The following is a 17,740-nucleotide window of genomic DNA, read 5'->3' as shown; positions in this document are numbered from 1 at the left end:
AGGGAACCGCTCTGGCAAGGGAAATCAGGAAAAACACTCTTGAGAAAGTGATGATTGAACTTAGATTTGAAAAAAGAAAATTTAGAGTCAACAAGGTGAAAGTGTTTGGGGGTGAAGGATGATTCCTCATGAGAGGAATCTGCAGGAATGTTTAATGCATGGGAAATGTTTATGTTACATAGAAAAGCACAATATAACCTACATAAATCCCCAGTGATGTTTATATGTAAAAAGAAAAGCACTAAAATGTCAGCAGAGGTTGTATCAGAGTGATGGGATTGTGGGTGATGCTTATTCCTTTTTCATCATTTCTGTACCTCTCAAATATAATACAATGAGCATGTTCTATTTTTACACTAAAAATGTTGCAAAATGGAAAGGTTTTTTGGCTGAGTCCTTCAAATACATTCTTCCCATTCATAGGTATTAGATTAAAATTATAACTAACATTTAGTTAAGCTCATTCTTTTGGTGTATCAAGAGCATCCATTTGTTTATTAGCCTATCAAATAGCCCATTTAGTTGGTTTTTTCTATATATTATAGTGCTGATAATCCACTCCATGTCAGGCTTTGGCACATGATTAATGTGTCAACATGAAGGTGCTTTAGTGGCCTTTGGCATTCTATTGCTAAAGTGAACTCAGCAAAATCCAGCAAGGCACATTTGCCAATCCTATAAAAATACAATATGAACTGCTGACTTGCCAGCTGCTTACAGCAGCGAGTAAGGTGTAACTGTATTCAACTCACGTACATCAGGTAATAACAGAGTAGTTTATTATCATTGCAGGTGCAGAAACCTGCCAACATTTCAGCCATCTGGGCTTCCTCAGGGCAGTATACAAGCAAAATATGTGAATGAAATATGTGAGTTGAATATGGTTTTATTCATTTTTTTCTGTTGTGGGCTCTAACAAAACTGCTTTATATATTTTGGAAAAGTAATTCTGTAATGTTAGATTACTTTGGAAAGCCGTCAACTTTTACTAACTTAAGCTCATTAATGTTTTCACTAAATTGCTTACGTCTAAATGATAATGGATATTCAGATGACATTTTATAACAAGAAAACTGTGGTAAATGTAATATAATAAAATAAATAAAAGTTATAATTCTTGAGGGGTTAATGAACAATCTATCTTACAGTATATTTCACCAATCACAATACCATGACACAGAGGTTCTATTAATTAGAAGTTAAGCATATGCTGTCACAACTTATCAGAAGATTTCACTTTTAGAAAGACACACTAGACCACCTCACAGCTAAAGTTATAGATATTGTGAGGCTCCAGACTATAATTTTTCAACTGAAACATGTTTATTTCCCATCAATGGGTTATCAGATTTTTCTCCATTGTTAACACAAAACTAAGTAAAATAATTAGAACTGAAATTTAATGATAAGGTCAATAAATAAACTTATTATTCTTTCTGCTTCTGCACCTCCTGCACCCAGAAGGGAGAATGGTACACAATAAGTAATGAAGAAATGTTTTTGAATGAATGAATGAATTTGCTAGTAAGTATATAAATAGTGTCTAAGAGTGTATGTTGAAACCCTTAAAATTATATAAAATTCAACAAAGTTTCTACACTTTATAATAAACATACAGATGTCAACAGATTCACAATACAGCAATCCAAACCAGCTCAAGATATAATAGATAAAAGACTTACTTAAATATCAATACAAATAAGACTTGGAAATAGGATACGTTTTCAAAATTTAATTCATGACTGGGCTAAATGGAAATGGAAAGATAATTGAATGAAAAATTCATGTATAGAATAAAAGAATGAATTTTATAAATATGACAATATTTTTCTAATTAATTTATAAGTTTAATACAATTCCCAAAATAAGGGAACTAAAATTAGATTTTTTGTTTTGTTTTGGCTCCAGTGCAAGTGTAAGTAAACAAAGGTGTTTATTCTCCTTTACTCTGCATCTCTGATGGTGGTAAAAATTAAATTTAATTAAATTTAAAATATTTTAATAATAAAGAAAACATTGATGACAGGAGCTTCCAAAAATAGTGTTAAAATGCTCTTAAGCTCTAAATCCATAGGAATATTGTCATAAGAACTGACTGCATCTTCTTAGCACCAGTTTTTTCTTTTAGTCCCTTTACATAAACTAGGCACACCTATACAAGTGAGTCTGGGATCCATATAAGGAAAAAAAAGAGTTTATATTAGGCACTGAGCACTCTGCTGTAAGTGTTCTCCAAAACTACCCTGTTTAATCTTAGATTCCCTGACATTTTCTACCATACTTTGGTTTGGATCTTGATTCTCAGGCATCTGACCTCTTGGCTTATATATTTCACCCTGTCTCTGACCTCAACGTCCTTCAGAAAATGTCTTGCATTGTCTATCCCAGAGCAGTGCTTTGCCCAACTCACCCCAACGCAGAGGAGGGAAACCTAAATCAACATCTCAAGTTTTGCATTTAGCCAGTTCCAAGAAATTCGTGACTTTTTTATTATTATTATTATTACTCTTCTTTTTATTGTGGTAAGAACAGATAACATAAAAGGGTAGATTCCCTCAAAAAAAATTTAAGGATACAGCACAGTATTGTTAACTATAAGCACAGTGTTTTATAATAAATCTCTAGAACTTATTCATCTCGTTTAACTGGAAATTTATACTTGTTGGACAGCATTTCCCTATTTCTCTCTCCCCTATCCCCTGGCAACCACCATTCTACTTTTTGAGTCTGTGAGTTTGCTAGTTTAAATATCTCCTACAAGTAGAATCATATATGTATATGCCCTTCTGCAACTGGCTTATTTCACTTAGCATAACAGTCTCCATGTTCATCCATTTTGAGATACGTATCGGGATTTCCTTCTTGTTGTGACTGAATAATATTCCATTGTATGTATATACCACATTTTCTTTATTCTTAAGGTGCTGGCAAATTTTCACTTTTCATTCATTTATCTTGTTGGTATAGCTAACGGAATTTATATAGCTGTATCAATATTTACATTTAACTCTCCCTATAAATCTATATCTATACTACCTATACCTATATCTCTAAGTGTGTAATGTGCTGGTAAATATTTTTAAACATCTTTATTGGAATATAATTGCTTTACAATGTTGTGTTAGTTTCTGCTGTATAACAGCGAGTCAAAAGTGAGTCAGCTATATGTATACATATATCCCCATACCCTGTCCCTTTTCGTCTCTCTCCCACCCTCCCTATCCCACCCCTCTAGGTGGTCACAAAGCACTGAGCTGATCTCCGTGTGCTAAGCGGCTGCTTCCCACTAGCTATCTATTTTACACATAGTAGTGTATATATGTCAGGGCTACTCTCTCACTTTGTCCCAGCTTACCCTTCCTCCTACCCATGTCCTCAAGTCCATTCTCTACATCTGTGTCTTTATTCCTGTCCTGACCCTGGGTTCATCAGAACAAATTTCTTTTTTTTTTTTAGATTCTATATATATGTGTTGGCACACCGTATTTGTTATTCTCTTTCTGACTTACTTCACTCTGTATGACAGACTCTAGGTCCATCCACCTCATTACAAATAACTCAATTTCCTTTCTTTTTATGGCTGAGTAATATTCCATTGTATATGTGTGCCATATCTTCTTTATCCATTCATCCGTTGATGGACACTTAGGTTGCTTCCATGTCCCGGCTATTGTAAATAGTACTGCAATGAACATTGTAGTATATGTCTCTTTTTGAATTCTGGTTTTCTCAGGGTATAGGCCCAGTAGTGGGATTGCTGGGTCATATGGTAGTTCTATTTTTAGTTTTTTAAGAAACCTCCATACTGTTCTCCATAGTGGCTGTATCAATTTACATTCCCACCAACAATGCAAAAGGGTTCCCTTTTCTCCACAGCCTCTCCAGCATTTATTGTTTGCAGATTTTTTGATGATGGCTATTCTGACTGGTGTGAGGTGATATCTCATTGTAGTTCTGATTAGCATTTCTCTAACGATTAGTGATGTTGAACATCCTTTCATGTGTTTGATGGCAATTGTATATCTTCTTTGGAGAAATATGTATTTAGGTCTTCTGTCCACTTTTGGATTGGGTTGTTTGTTTTTTTGATATTGAGCTGCATGAGCTGCTTAAATATTTTGGAGATTAATCCTTTGTCAATTGCTTCATTTGCAAATATTTTCTTCGATTCTAAGGGTTTTCTTTTCATCTTGTTTATGGTTTCCTTTGCTGTGCAAAAGCTTTTAAGTTTCATTAGGTCCCATTTGTTTATTTTTGTTTTTATCTCCATTACTCTAGGAGATGGGTCAAGAAGGATCTTGCTGTGATTTATGTCATAGGGTGTTCTGCCTATGTTTTCCTCTAGGAGTTTTATAGTATCTGGACTTACATTTAGGTCTTTAATCCATTTTGAGTTTATTTTTGTGTATGGTGCTAGGAAGTGCTCATTCTTTTACATGTAGCTGTCCAGTTTTCCCAGCACCACTTACCGAAGAGGCTGTCTTTTCTCCACTGTATATTCTTGCTTCCTTTATCAAAGATAAGGTGACCATATGTGCATGGGTTTATCCCTGGGCCTTCTATCCTGTTCCATTGATCTATATTTCCGTTTTTGTGCCAGTACCATACTGTCTTGATTACTGTAGCTTTGTAGTATAGTCTGAAGTCAGGGAGCCTGATTCCTCCAACTCCATTTTTCTTTCTCAAGATTGTTTTGGCTATTCGGGGTCTTTTGTGTTTCCATAAAAATTGTGAATTTTTTTGTTCTAGTTCTGTGAAAAATGCCCTTGGTAGTATGAAAGGGATTGCACTGAACCTGTAGATTGCTTTGGGAAGTACAGTCATTTTTACAATGTTGATTCTTCCAATCCAAGAACATGGTATATCTCTCCATCTGTTTGTATCATCTTTAATTTCTCTCATCAGTGTCTTACAGTTTTCTGCATACAGGTCTTTTGTCTCCTCAGGTAGGTTTGTTCCCAGGTATTTTATTCTTGTTTTTGCAGTGGTAAATGGGAGTGTTTCCTTAATTTCTCTTTCATATTTTTCATCATTAGTGTATAGGAATGCAAGAGATTTCTGTGGATTAATTTTGTATCCTGCTACTTTACCATATTCATTGATTAGCTCTAGTAGTTTTCTGGTAGCATCTATAGGATTCCCTATGTGTAATGTCATGTCATCTGCAAACAGGGGCAGTTATACTTCTTTTCCATTTTGGATTTATTTCTTTTTCTTCTCTGACTGCTGTGGCAAAAACTCCCAAAACTATGTTGAATAATCATGGTGAGAGTAGGCAACCTTGTCGTGTTCCTGATCTTAGAGGAAATGGTTTCAGTTTTTCACCATTGAGAACGATGCAGGTTGTCATATATGGCCTTTATTATGTTAGCTAGGTCCCCTCTATGCCTACTCTCTGGAGAGTGTTTATTATAAATGGGTGTTGAATTTTGTTGAAAGCTTTTTCTGCATCTATTGAGATGATCAAATGGTTTTTATCCTTCTGTTTGTTAATATGGTGTATCACATTGATTCATTTGCGTATATTGAAGAATCCTTGCATTCCTGGGATAAACCCCACTTGATCATGGTGTATGATCCTTTTAATGTGCTGTTGGATTCTGATTGCTAGTATTTTGTTTAGGATTTTTGCATCTATGTTCCTCAGTGATATTGGTCAGTAGTTTTCTTGTTTTGTGACAAGAAACAAACTTTGTCTGGTTTTGGAACCAGGGTGATGGTGGCCTCATAGAATGAGTTTGGAAGTGTTCCTTCCTCCGTAATTTTTTGGAAGAGTTTGAAAAGGATAGTTGTTAGCTCTTCTCAATGTTTGACAGAATTCGCCTGTGAAGCCATCTGGTCCTGGGCTTCTGTCTGTTGGAAGATTTTTAATCACAGTTTCAATTTCAGCACTTGTGATTGGTCTGTTTATATTCTCTGTTTCTTCCTGGTTCAGTCTCAGAAGGTTGTGCTTTTCTAAGAATTTGTCCATTTCTTCCAGGTTGTCCATTTTATTGGCATACAGTTGCTTGTGGTAATCTCTCACGATCCTTTGTATTTCTGCAGTGCCGGTTGTTACTTTTTCATGTCTAATTCTCTTGATTTGAGTCTTCTCCCATTTTTTTCTTGATGAGTCTGGCTAATGGTTTATCAATTTTGTTTATTTTCTCAAAGAACCAGCTTTTACTTTTATTGATCCTTGGTATTATTTCCTTCATTTCTTTTTCATTTATTTCTGATCTGATCTTTATGATTTCTTTCCTTCTGCTAACTTTTGGGGTTTTTTTAAATTCTTTTTCTAATTGCTTTAGGTTTAAAGTTAGGTTATTTATTTGAGAGTTTTCTTGTTTCTTGAGGTAGGATTGTATTGTTATAAACTTCCCTCTTAGAACTGCTTTTGCTGCATCCCATAGGTTTTAGGTCATCGTGTTTTCCTTGTCATTTATTTCTAGGTATTTTTTGATTTCCTCTTTGATTTCTTCAGTGATTTCTTGGTTATTTAGTAGTGTATTGCTTATCCTCCATGTGTTTGTATTTTTAAAGGTTTTTTTTTTTTCCTGTAATTGATATCTAGTCTCATAGCATTGTGTTCAGAAAAGATACTTGATACATTTTCAATTTTCTTAAATTTTCCAAGGCTTGATTTGTGATCCAAGATATGATCTATCCTGGAGAATCTTACATGAGCACTTGAGAAGAAAGTGTATTCTGTTGTTTTTGGATGGAATGTCCTATAAATATCAATTAACTCTATCTGGTCTAATGTGCCTTTTAAAGCTTGTGTTTCCTTATTTATTTTAATTTTGGATTATCTGTCCATTGGTGAAAGTGGGGTGGTAAAGTCCCCTACTATTATTGTGTTACTGTCAATTCCCCCTTTTATGGCTGTTAGCATTTGCCTTGTGTATTGAGGTGCTCCTATGTTGGGTGCATAAATATTTACAATTGTTATATCTTCTTCTTGGAGTGATCCCTTGATCATTATGCAGTGTCCTTCTTTGTCTCTTGTAATAGTGTTTATTTTAAAGTCTATTTTGTCTGATACGAGAATTGCTACCCTAAATTTATTTTGATATCCATTTGCATGGAATATCTTTCTCCGTCCCCTCACTTCAAGTCTGTATCTGTCCCTAGGTTTGAAGTGGGTCTCCTGTAGACAGCATATATATGGGTATTGTTTTTGTATCCATTCAGCCAGTCTATGGCTTTTGGTTGGAGCATTTAATCCATTTACATTTAAGGTAAATATCGATATGTATGTTTCTGTTACCATTTTCTTCATTGTTTTGGGTTTGTTTTTGTAGGTCTTTTCCTTCTCTTTTGTTTCCTGCCTAGAGAAGTTCCTTTAGCATTTGTTGTAAAGCTGGTTTGGTGGTGCTGAATTCTCCTAAGTATTCTGTAGGATTTGTTCCACATGTAGATGTATTTTTTATGTATTTGTGGGGAGGAAGGTGATCTCTGCATCTTACTGCTCCGCCATCTTGAAGGTCCCCCACAATTCATCATTAAACATATATTATTGATGTCTGTAATCCTTGACTGCATTTCTCATAGTGATTTAATGATATAGACCACAACAGAAAAGAAAATCTTAAATATTCTAAGATGTTCCTGAGGAAACAATCAGTAGTATACACTTTGAGGTAATCTATTACTATGGAGAAAGTATTCCATTATATCAGGTTAAATAAGTCATGGTTTAGAGAAACTGGCCAGAATCCAATAAACCTTTTATTAAAGAGTACAGAGTAGTTAACTAAATGTGTGCTATTTTCCCTTATAATAATTATAGAATATTTGGTTTATCACCTGTATATTTGGAGAGAAAATCAAGTAACACAGATTTCTGAAAGGAAGAACCTAAAATATTTATTCAATAGTAGGCTAAAAAGTTACATTTAAAAAGATACTGTTTTTATAATGTTCACCTAACTGGAACTACACAAGCTTTATATTTTCTCACTACCAATGACAACTAGACTAGAACAAAGAGAAAAGCATTTCCGTTATTATAAGTAAAATATTTCAATTCCAAGTACTGTAAAAGAGGAGCAGGAAATTCAAGGATAAGTATGAATTAATGTAATGTGTTGTGTTGATCTCTCTCTTAATCAGTGCTTAAGTAGTGTATGATTGCTTAAGATTAAAATGCTTCTTAAAAATGAAAGAAAAAAAGAAAATGTTTTAAACTCCTTGAAGTCTTTACAGAAAGAAAAAATGGCAAATATTGCCAAATCCCTTCGGAATAAATCTGTCATTCTGTCAAAAAGGGAAGGTTGGAAATCTAAATATCATTTAATCAGAACCCTCTGGATTTAATATAAAATTTGAAATTAACAGGGGAAGAGCAACATAATCAGCATGTAATGACATGTGCATACTTTATTTGTCAGACTCCTCCGAAGGATAGTGCATGTATCTTCAAGACTTAGTTTGAGGATCAGCTAGGGCTGTGGAAAGAGAATCAATGGCAAGCTTGAGAAGCAATAGGTGGTGATTTCACTGTGTTCTATCCATTGGACAGCAAGTTGACTGAGGTGGGAAAGTAATGGGATAAAACTCTAAGCCTGGATAGAGGAGGATAAGATGTGGTAAAGGGAGGGGAGAGTAGACTGGAAGTCAGGAGAAAACTCTTCATGGTAGCATGGAACGGAAGGAACTTTTGATAGAGTGTGATAAAAAGTTTCCCATGGGTGTAAGATGTAAACTTCTCCCCTTTTACTACAAAATATTTGGTAAATTCTACATAGTACATTCATAAAGTAGAATATTCTGGGCCAATCAGGGAAGTTACTGAGGTGAATCCACACTGTTAAGGGGTCAAAAAAAAGAAAAAAATGGAAAAAACAAAATAACCAGGGCTGTAGGTGGATATCTGAGCTAGAGATGAGATACACACACATTATTTTAGAAGCAAGGGTGATTGTGGAATATGGCATTTGGAAGGAAATTCTAGTTTTCTACTTATAGAATGACTAGGGTAAGTAAATAGGTGACTATTTTCTGCAGAGTTTAAAAATTTTATCTGTAATAAAACATCATTTCCTACTGTGTCCTAGAAACTAGGTAGTTCTACAGTCGGCTGCCCATGTATGCATCTGCTTCCTTCACTAGGTTCACTAGGTTCTAAGATCTTTAATAGCATCACCACAGAGCTTAGATTGGTATATTTTACATTTATTTATTTAAACTTTGCTAACTATAAAGAAGGAGGCTGGTTCCTGGAGAAGTTAGTCCTTGGGCAATGACTCAGAAAAGCATGTTCTGTTGCTTTATAAAACTGGAATTTCAAGCCATTATATTATTTTGATTGCCAGTAGCATTTACCTGTTGTTTTACTGTTGCCTTCTTTTTAAAATTTTCTATTAAAAAGATCTCAATATTAAACTACTGTATATTTTCTCAGGATTTTTAAAAAAATAATTGTGTAAATATTACTTATTTCAATCTCATTGCATAGTTTCCAGTTTTTGAAATATTTTATATTTCTCTAAGCAACTTATTCTTTTTTTTTCCTTTCCTTCTCTTTGGGTGTATTACATATTTACCAGAGGGATAAAAGGAAAGTAACCATGCATGTCAAGGCTATTTTAATCAAGTTCTTCTAGTAATTTCATAAGCTGCAAGGATAAGAAAATTATCTAGCTTATGTTTTATAACTTAATAATATTAAGGCTTTGATATAATTTTTGCTTAATTGCCTTTAATTTTGGATTGTGTATTTTAAAAACAAAAAATTGGAAATAGTTTAAGATAAATATCCTATTGATTTATCATTATTTCTTATTTTTTATGTCTTTCCAGACTTTTTGGGGTTTGCTCCTTTTGGCCTCCAATGCCTCTTTTAATACCTATACAATTGATTATGTGGAAAATGTAAATTCCTTCCTGCCTATGTTGCTTAATTGCTCTTTTTCAGCTGCCCAGTCATCTAGAACTTCCACTTATGGTTTTAATTACTGCTAATGTTCCAATGACAATGCTGGCAAAGAAAGAACAGTTTTTAGAAAGACTGTTTAAAATTAAAATCACTTGCCCAGCTGGGATTTAAAAAGAGTTCTTACCTATATCCAGGAATTTTGCTAAATTTTCAGATTGAAAACAAATAATTATTGGAAGTATGCATTCACTAATTCATTCACCAAAAAAAAGTATTCATTGACTGCTGTGTGCCATGTGCTGGGGCTATTAGGAGAGCCCTTTCCAGTGGGGCAAATCATCTGTAAACAAATAAGTATAACACAAAGTCTTTAGTTCCTATGTGCAAAGAATAATGGTAATTAGATTATTTTAGCTGAAACAAAATGTCACAAGATACAATTTTAGACATAGATGTTATTACAAACCTCTTCTCTTTGTCTTTATACCTTAACATTGTCAGTTCCTAGATTTGTATTACCTTCACTTTTCTGTATCTTTGTCCTATCCCTGTATATTGACACATTTTTTCTCTCTCCATATTTCCTATGACATGAAAAAAATAAAGTAAATTAGATGACTTTTTTTTTTTTTTGCAGATTCTGGAATTGTTCAACTGGACCAGTGTATCTCACTTGAATATCCATGAATCAATGGGAATTTATTTAATGTCCATTAGTGCGTTAAGCATGGTAACGGATCTGGAAGAAAATTAAGACAAGATCTTTGTCTGCAACTAGCTATCAGTCTTTTGGAGAGAGAAAAGACAAATACACATGTCTCATTGAAGTCTTTATTCTCTTTATCTATTCATTCATTCATGCATGTAACAAACATTTACTGAGTGTCCATTATATACTTGGAGCTCTTATAGGCACAGTATTTTAACTCCAAGAAAATAGGTTCGAGAGGCCAGCCAAACATATAGATAGTGTACTTAATAAGCAAACAAATGCAGTAAGCATTTGGTGCACTCTGGCCACAGAAGAGAGAAATCTAACTCATTACAGGAGATGACAAAGATTACACCTGGAGGAAAATACCAGTCATTCTGAAGGCTATTGCAGTAATGCAGATAAACTTCAGACACCTAGACTGAGTCTATATGAAATTTCCATGTAGATATATTACAGGAATCTCATACTTAAGAAACAACTAAAACAAACCACCTACTTATTCAACCTCCCCTCCACCCCGACATACACCTGTTCTCTTTCATTATTATCTCACTAAATAGGACCCCAGCCACCTAAGTTGTTAAATCTAGAAATCCTTGATTTCCCTCTCTAGAGACTTCATCTCTTATATTCATCAAATTTTATAAATTCTGTTTCCAAAATCTCTGTTGATTCTGTCTATTCTCATTATCCCTTCTGCTACTCCTATGCTACAAGTTTAGATAATTATTACTTATCTTTCTGGTCTCAGTTAAATGTAATTTCTTAAGATAGTCTTGCCCTTACCTTCTCCCTCAGTCTACATTAGTTTTTCCTGTTATTCTTTTTGATAACACTCAGTGTTTTTTTGTTAAGATAACACCTCTCACAATTTACAATTATATTTTATTTGAGAGGGTTTCTGGTGGGCACTTATTGTTTGTCTCTGTCACTGGAGTATGTTGAAAGAAGAGAATGCTACTGTTTTATCTACGACCGTGTGCTCAGTTCCGAAAACTCACGTTTGTACCTAAGAGCACTCAATAAATATATTTTCAAAGAGCAAATGGCCACCAACACTTAAAATTAGGCACTGAAGCAAAAAATGCAAAATTTTCATTCCTGTAGCAACTCAGAGAAAGCCTGTGCCAATGTTTTTCCCAGTAGTCATGACTGAGAAGGGAGTCCATAGCCTGGGCATAAGAAAAGGAATGAGGGTTGAGTAACAAACTAGAGGAAGGGTGTCCAAGTAGTGTGCAGCAAAAATAACTATAATCCACTGAAGGCATAAGGTATTAAAGCATAGAAGAGCAAAGCAGATTCTTCTTTGAGAAATGGTGGGAAACAGACCCTGAATGATGAAAAAAAGAATCCGGAAAAGTAGAATGAAGCACTTAACCAAATAGGCAATAAGAAGGCTTTCGAGATTTTAGAGGAAGTTGAAAAATCTGAAAAAATGTTTTAGGAAGGTTAACCTAATCCTGACAAATAAATAAAAGTGGGAATTTCCTGGCGGTCCAGTGGTTAGGACTTGGTGCTTTAACTGCTGTGGGCTGGGGTTCAATTCCTGGTTGGGGAACTAAGATCCCGCAAGCTGCGCAATGCGGCCAATACACACATACATACATACATACATACATACATACATAAAAATAAAAAGATAAAAGCACATACCCAGAAGTACAGAGATCACTTTGAAGTGATAGTGGAAATAATCTGCAATAATAGGATGACACTGGAAATGAACAAATAGGTTTGGCTATAGGAAATATATACTTTACTAGAAGCAGCTGAATAATTTAAAACCCCTTTTTAAGAATTATTTTTTATTTTTACTTTTTTAATTGGCTAACCAGCTCATATTAGAAATAGTTCATACTAATCATAACATCACTGTAAGTAAAGATGGATTTATACAAACCAGATGCTTGGTTTTAGAGTTCCATTGTCAGAGGTACTGACAGACTTAATTTTTAATATTATTTTTGTTAAATCTGAATATCTTTGTATGTACTGCTTTGTATATACTGTAAACATGTATCAGTTTCTGATATCTAACTTAAAATTTGCATTTTCCTGTATGACAAAACCTTTGATAGCAGGATACAGATTTCAGAAAATTTATATTAAGCTGTGCTTACAGTGGAAATTAAATTTATGAAAAATGATAAAATAACTAGAATAATAGGAGTATTTTTATTACCTTTGGAGTTTACAAAGTGATACAAGATTTGATCATAAAATCTATTCTAGTTCCTAAGAGGAGACATGAGTTATTTTACAACCTGGGGGCATGGTAAGTGGCTGAACTTTCACCCTTGTTTATAAAATGATTTTACATGAAAAGACAGATACAACAACTGTGTGCAATTTAGGAAAGATAACTCCAACAGAGAAGTCACAGCTGGGAAGAATCTTCACCTCCCTATGCTTATTTCAATTAATCATAAGAAACAATTGCAAAAGGTCACAACTGTCCTCTAGACTCTAAATTTAAACATGAAATTGACAGCTCACTCAACTATAAATTTTTTTGCACAAAATAATCCAAACCATAATTTTATTGTGAACACAATCAAAATGTTTTAGTGTATTCTATAAACAATGGACATAAAATTACTAAAAAGTTTACAGGGGAGGAAGGATTTTGAGGGTTACATTGGAAGCGCCATTATATCCAAGTTTTGTGAAGGGAGTACTACTTTCAACTGGATCAAATTAGAAGTAAGACCTTTTCCTCAAAGGATTTCACATGGCCCTCCTTTTGCTGCAATGTACCGGAGGAGGCCTCAGCCACCAGTATAAGACCACCAAGGCTCAGATGAGCAAGATAGGGTAACCATACTCTATTCCATTACTCCCAGTAACCATACTCCATTCCCTGCTTTACAGCAAGCAGTCACACTTGCGCAGAACATATTGGAAGGAATCTTTGCTTTCACAAAGCTTTCTCAAGACACTAAGATAAAACTTGTATTTAAACTGAACCTGCAGGTCACGTGAGGCACTGTGGAATGTTCCAGGTGTGTGCACGCACGTGCTGCACAGCAGGGGGAAGAAAAAGAACCTTCAGCATTTCAAGATACAATAAGAACTCTATGCAAATTGAAATAATTTAGAGACACAACAGATACACACAAGGCATAGAGTGAAGCATCCTGTGACTGATGCATCATATGACAGGAAAATGGCATTCAAATAAACCAGCACAGAGAGCAGTCACACAGCCATGCTGTGCAAGAGTTTGCCTGGGTTTCTTTGGGAACCACCACTTGTTCTACTGTGACTGACCAACACAGAGATAATAATTCCCTCATCCCTCCAGAGCTAGAGCCTCTCCACCCACAGCTTCCAGCCACAAGCAGTCTTGTCTATTTACCTCAATGTGCCATATAAATATTGTCATTTTCTATCTGATCAAGACATGAAAACATTTGGGAAGAATTAAGTTAATGGACAGTAAAATATACTGTCCATAAGTATATGGAAGTAAAACTTCCATAAAATAAGGAAGTTTTTATTCCTTATTACAGATTCAGTCATCCTTAATGCTCTTGACGGTATCCTGAATTTAAAACACCTTCAGGCATGTTCATGTGGGTTAGTGTGTTCCAAACAGAAACATCTGCCTGCTAAATCCTTTGCTTGGTCATATTCTGTGTGCAAGAGCATCTGAAAGCAACGTCTCTGAGAAGTCCTGTACGTAATAAATTCATTGTACTCTCTTTAGTATGTATTAAATTTGGACACATCTTACCTTGGGGAACATCTGTTAAAGTCAGGCCCAAAACTGCTCCATAGATACAAAACTAAACAAACCAACAAATAATTTCCCTAGTTTGGAAATCCTGGTGCTAATAAATACCTCAACTGGAGTGGATTATGCATGATGACTGACACTCAAAACTGTGTTCCTGGTGAGTAGACCAGATAAAAAATATAGAAAGCGTTTTAACAGGGTCTATTTTTAACTGAGTATGCTATATGATCCAATCACGCTCTTAAACAAGCTGTGACTATTGCCAAATTCTGAAGCTGGAAGTATTTTGGGGGAAAAGGTTATTTTGAAATTCAAAATATGTTTTACAAAACAAGAATGTTGTTTTTAATGAAAAGGAATTCATTTGGGGTTAGAGTCCTTCAGAAGATAGACAACAAATTCAGTCATCAGTGGTATATATACTTCCCGAGGTAATAGTCAGTGTTCAAATGGAGAACAGCATGATTATTGTTAAAACCATACAGTTCTATGAAAGCATACAAACTTACTGATCTTTCATAATACTGTTGAGACTGACTTTACTCAAGAACTGGCCAGTAGCATTTCCCTGTGCATAAGTAAGCATTGGCTCACATTTAGGTAATCTGACTGTGAACAGATGGCTGGCTGCCCTCCTAAAATGCAGGGTCTTCTACTGTTCTGTGGAATTGTCTCTGGGAGGCGGAGACTACATTCCCCAGTCTGCTTTCATCTCTTTGGGTCATATGATTAATTTTTACTAAAGGGACTATGTGAAGTATAGACTGCCTGGATTCATATCTTGACTCTGCCAACTGTCAACTGTGTGAATTTAGTAAAGTTATTTAAATTCTCTGTGGCTCAGTTTTCCCATCTGTAACATAGGCTAATAAAAGACTCCATTTCTAGGTTGCACGGGGACTAAATAAAGTAGACCATGTCTGGCACATAGTAAGCAAATGAAGTTGTTTATTAAATAAAAATTTTAAAAAAATATTCATAGTTTCTTCTAGTTATTCTGTGTATTCTAGTTATTCCAATCCGGGGGGGAAATTGTTTAAAAATATTATTGAATGAGTGAAATAGATGAGGAAAACTAAGAGGTACAAACTTTCATTTACAAAATAAATGAGTCACAGGTGTGAAATGTACAGTGTGGGAAATATAGTCACTAATAATGCAGTATCTTTGTATGGGTGACAGATGGTAACTAGACTCACTGTGGTGATTGCTTTGTAACATATAGTAATATCAAATCACTATGTTGTGCACAGGAAATAACATAGTGTTGTAGGTCAATTATACTTCAAAAAACAAACAAACTCACGGGAAAAGAGATCAGGTTTGTGGTTACCAGAGGCGTGAGGGGTGAAGAGATCAGGTTTGTGGTTACCAGAGGCGTGAGGGGTGGGGAGGTGGTGATTGCATAAAGATGGTCAAAAGGTACAAACTTCTAGTTATAAGATAAATAAGTACTAGGGATGTAATTTACAACATGATAAATTAACACTGATGTATGTTATATATGAAAGTTGTTAAGAGAGTAAATCCTAAGCGTTCTCATCACGAGGAAAAATATTATTTTCTTTTTCTTTTATTTTGTATCTATATGAGAAGATGGATGTTCACTAAACATATTGTGGTTATCATTTGATAATATATGTAAGTCAAAACATTTATGCTGTATACCTTAAACTTATACAGTGCTGTATGTCAATTACATCTCAGTAAAACTATTAAAAAACACTATTTAGAAAAAATAGTGAAATAAGATGCACTATATCTTTTATTATGACTGCAAAAGTTAAGAACCCAAGGTAAAGCCAACATGCACCATATATATAATAAAGTTATCTGTATTTTAATGATTTCCAGAGGATATAATACTATTATAAAGATGTTTTACTCCATTAACAAATTTATCTTAAATTGTATTAGACAACTCAAAATAGCTCACTGAGAAATCAAATTCAGGTTTTTAAATTTTTTTATGTTTCATTTTCTTCCAGAAATATTATATGCTGAAATTTTAATATGGCATAAAACAAACAAAAAATGTGAAAGGCATCTAGTTAAAGATGTATTTCTTAAATATGGTAATAGAGGAAATAAGCAAAATTTTTATAAAGTCACTCCCTAACATTCTGACCTATAAGATTGAGAATGAGAGTTAATGTATAAAATATTGAGATAAAAATTATTGATAATTCAATTGGTGCCGATACTGTAAGTCTATAGTTTTTTGTTTGTGTTTTAATGGAAGAATGAGCTAAGAAAAATTGTTTTCCTAGTTGATCTACTCAGTTTTTATTAACTACCCTAGCCAGTCTAGATAATGCTTTGGGGTAGAGCTTAGCTAGTATGTAATGAGAAAAAAAATCTTCATAGGAGAAACAATCACCATTTTGAACAACTTCTATCATGTTTAAGTTAGTATGCCAGAGTGGAAGTTATTAACAAGCTGGCATACTGTTAATATCAATATGATTACTGTTTTTTTTCTTCTCCTAAAGGACATCAGGAGGTCTCTTAAAGACCATGGTGCTGGTATGGAATACACTATGACTTGCAAATAATATTCTGGCTCATAGGTTTCTGACAACAAAATTTAACAGTCATACTAAGCAAGCAGATCCCATCTTAATCCTATATTCATCCTGGGAAGACTCTGTTTTTTTATTTTTATTTTTTTTGCAGTACGCGGGCCTCTCACTGTTGTGGCCTCTCCCGCTGCGGAGCACAGGCGACATGTGGGATCTTCCCGGACCAGGGCACAAACCCGTGTCCCCTGCATCGGCAGGCGGACTCTCAACCACAGGGAAGCCCAAGACTCTGTTTTTATACCCACTCAATGTGACAATAGCCAAAGGGAAAAGTAGGCACATAGTCTCGAGTTTGTATTTTCATTTTTGCTTAATTGCAAGTACTTATTTACCCTCAAAATTCTGTCTTTTTGGCAAAGTATTCGCTGAATACCCTGTCTCTCACTCTTCTAACCCGTGTATTTTGGACATCACCAACTTGGAGAGTACCAAAAGAGAATATAAGAAATTGAGACAACAAAAAATCTACTTGTTCCCAATTTTTTGTCTATGGCACTGTTTCTCAGTCATCCTAGAGTATAGTAGGTGCTTCTTATATATTGGTTGAATAATTAAGTAAATCAATGTAGGTTGAATTTTCTAAATTAAGCATTTGAAAATAGAAATGCAAGGCTAGGAAAAAAAAATCCAGAGTCATATTTTTTCACTAAAAATATAATAATATCTCTGTTAGTAAGAGATATTACTCTTATGACTCTTTGTGTTTTGAAGTTTGACACCTAATATAAAATAAGGGAGTAACAGCAAAATTTCAGAATTCAAATGATTTGCTGTCATCCTCTGACCCTCTCCTAGGGGAAGGATGGCCTGTGATTTCCTCATCACTTGGAATCTCCCCCTTTCCA

General features: G+C 34.5%; 1 protein-coding gene across 1 annotated transcript in view; it reads right to left on the bottom strand.

The window, feature by feature from the left end:
• CADM2 (cell adhesion molecule 2) overlaps window positions 1–17,740 on the bottom strand; it is a 1,104,423-nt gene that overhangs the window by 194,852 nt on the left and 891,831 nt on the right. The gene's annotated exons all lie outside the window — the stretch shown is intronic.

Source organism: Lipotes vexillifer, unplaced genomic scaffold, assembly GCF_000442215.2.
Source record: "Lipotes vexillifer unplaced genomic scaffold, Lipotes_vexillifer_v1.1 scaffold380, whole genome shotgun sequence".
Classification (NCBI taxonomy): domain Eukaryota; kingdom Metazoa; phylum Chordata; class Mammalia; order Artiodactyla; family Lipotidae; genus Lipotes; species Lipotes vexillifer.
Note: the sequence above shows the minus strand (reverse complement) of the source record. Positions and strands in the feature narration are given on the sequence as shown.